Source organism: Physeter macrocephalus, chromosome 16, assembly GCF_002837175.3.
Source record: "Physeter macrocephalus isolate SW-GA chromosome 16, ASM283717v5, whole genome shotgun sequence".
In the NCBI taxonomy this organism is placed as follows: Eukaryota; Metazoa; Chordata; class Mammalia; order Artiodactyla; family Physeteridae; genus Physeter; species Physeter macrocephalus.
Window position 1 is genome coordinate 98,373,760 of NC_041229.1, and position 3,325 is coordinate 98,377,084.

Sequence of the window (3,325 nt, forward strand, 5' to 3'; positions counted from 1 at the left end):
CACCAGGGAAAACCTGCAGGAATTTACAACTGTAACAACAAGCTATTGGATTTTTTTAAAACAGATCCTGTAACAGAACCTCACCAACTCTCCAGGGAAATTTGAGGTAGGTTATCCAAAATTATAAGATTATAGAGCACTTCATAATTTTGTTTGTTCACACACATTTCTTCATTTGTTCACTCACTCATCTGTTTACTCGAGTCCTTATTTATTACCGATGAGCCAGGCAGCACGCTGGGTACAGGATCAAATGGGGAACAGGACGTGGCAGGCTCCCGGTTGGGTGGCGGAGACAGACAGTTGGAGGAATGGTTATAATGGAGTGTGGTCAGTTTTGAGAGAGGGAATGTGCAAAGAGTTCTGAGGGCCTAGTGGAGACAATGAATGATCCTGGGCAGGGCGTCAGGGGGGACTGGAGACAAGGGCCATGCCAGGAGCCTGCTCTCTGAAGGGTGGAGGGTGGGTGGTGAGTGGGGAGAGTGCTCTGAGCAGAGGAAAACCCAGAGATAAGGGGTAGGAGAGAGCGCAGCCCCTCCCAGGAGCTAGAAAGAGCTCTCATCCTTGTTTGTGGCCACCCCACCCCAGCTCTGGGAGGGGAGCTGGGCAGAGACAGAGAAAAACTGGCCCAGATCTCTGAGCGTGTCTAAGGAGCAGATTGGGGGCTGGGACTAAAATCCGGGTTTCTAGACCACTTGGCGGGGGGCGGGGGGGCAGATATTTTTTTTTTGGTGACTTCTAGCTTCTCTCCTCCCTGGGCTTGGGCTGTCTTCTTCTAAGGGATCTGCCAGGGTCTCCTAAACAGGGGCTGGGTGTTCTGGGCCCTCTCACGCTGGACTTGTTGGAGAAGGATGCTGAGAAGGGGCCGATGGATTCCTTGGGTAGACCAGCCCCCGAAGCCCGGATGACACTCAGCGTGACGGGATCTGGGTGTGAAGTCCCTGCCATCTCAGCTGGTACCGCTGTGTCTAAACTCCAGGGATTTCAAAGCTTGCGGGTCCTGACCTTCTCCATTACTCTTCTCAATTACTGCTCAAATGCTTATAAGGTCCCTATGAGCAATGTGGAGAAGACACAAAGGGAGCGTAAAATCAAGTTTATAAGAAAGGAGGTTTGGAGACGTTGGGCTGACTTTAGAAGTTTCCATTTATATTTAGAGTATTAAACAATGTTTATTGATTTACTCATTCAACAAACTTTTATTCAGGGCCTGCTATGCGCCTAGGGCTCTCTTAGGAGCTGTGGATACTGAGGTGAACCAGACACCATCTTTGTCATCATGGAGCAACTTGAAAGAGCTTTCTAGTCTTACCTTCCCATTGAATAGATGGGTAAACTAAGGCCCATGGAGGGCAAATGATTTATACAAAGTCATACAGTGGGATGATGGCAAAGGAACTTGGGCTTCTCACTGCCAGGCAAGAGCATGTTCCATGGTTCCAGGCTTAGCAAAGAGAGAAGGTCTTTTATGGAGACTATGAGAGAGTCAGAGCAATGGCAGAGGGCCAGCTGGGCAGGGGAAGGGCACAAAGGTGCATGAAGATGATTAGCCATATTTTTGTTAACTTTTTATTTTAGAAGAGTTTTAGATTTACAGAAAAATTGCTCATCTAGTACAGAGAGTTCCCATCTATTCCACATCCAGTTTCCTTTATTATTAACCTCTTGCATTAACGTGACACGCTTGTCACAATTAATGAACCAGTATTGATACAATAACTAGTAACTAAGTCCATACTTTATTCAGACTTCCTTACGTTTTACCTAATGTCCCTTTCCTGTTCTAGGATACCATCCAGGATACCTCATTGCATTTTGTCATTGTGTCTCTTTAAGCTCCTCTTGGCTGTGACACTTTCTCGGGCTTTGTTTTTGAGGACCCTGACAGTTTTGACGAGTACTGGTCTGGTATTTTGTTCCATGTGCTTTTTAAAACAAATCTATTTTTATTTCCATATACCAGGCACATGCTGGATGATAAGGTTAGGGCGATAAATAACATACCAGTGTTTTCTGCTCTTCTGAAGTTCAACGATGAATAGTAAAGTGTGGTAGGCATCGTTGCAGGCGAAGCGCAGGATGCTGTGCCGGCAAACCCCCATCTTCCGGTGTGCTCCTCAGAGTGATCACAGAGGGCTAATGTGCTGGCTGAAAGCACAGGTCCACCTTCAGTGCCACAGGGTTCCAATGTCTGGCATTCAATCCCACCTACAAGGTCATCCAGGGCTCATTTTCTTATTCAACTGGAAACCTGGGGACATCAGTCAAAAGCATATTTGTGTCCTGGCTGTTGTAAATAGGGCTGCAGTGAACATTGTGGTACATGACTCTTTTTGAATAATGGTTTTCTTAGGGTATACGCCCAGTGGTGGGATTGCTGGGTCATATGGTAGTTCTATTTGTAGTTTTTGAAGGAACATCCATACTGTTCTCCATAGTGGCTGTATCAATTTACATTCCCACCAACAGTGCAAGAGGGTTCCCTTTTCTCCACACTCTCTCCAGCATTTATTGTTTCTAGATTTTTTTTTTTTCATTTTGAATCTTTATTTCAAGAACTGGTCATTCCTTTTATGGACACACCTGATTAGGATAATCTCCCTATTTTAAGGTCAGGTGATTTGCTACCTTATTACAACCATAAAATCCCTCATACCAGCACTTAGATTTGTGTTTGATTGATTTTTTTTAACATCTTTATTGGAGTATAATTGCTTTACAATGGTGTGTTAGTTTCTGCTTTACAACAAAGTGCATCAGTTATACATATACATCAGTTATACATATACACATGTTCCTCTCTTCCCTCTTGCGTCTCCCTCCCTCTCACCCTCCCTATCCCACCCCCTAGGTGGTCACTCCATACTGTTCTCCATAGTGGCTGTATCAATTTACATTCCCACCAACAGTGCAAGAGGGTTCCCTTTTCTCCACACCCTCTCCAGCAGTTATTGTTTCTAGATTTTTTGATGATGGCCATTCTGACCGGTGTGAGATGATATCTCATTGTAGTTTTGATTTGCATTTCTCTAATGATTAATGTTGTCGAGCATTCTTTCATGTGTTTGTTGGCAATCTGTATATCTTCTTTGGAGAAATGTCTATTTAGGGCACATGTATACAATGGAATATTACTCAACCATAAAAAGAAACGAAATTGAGTTATTTGTAGTGAGGTGGATGGACCTAGAGTCTGTCATACAGAGTGAAGTAAGTCAGAAAGAGAAAAACAAATACCGTATGCTAACACATATATATGGAATCTAAAAAAAAAAAAAAATGGTCATGAAGAACCTAGGGGCAAGACAGGAATAAAGACACAGAC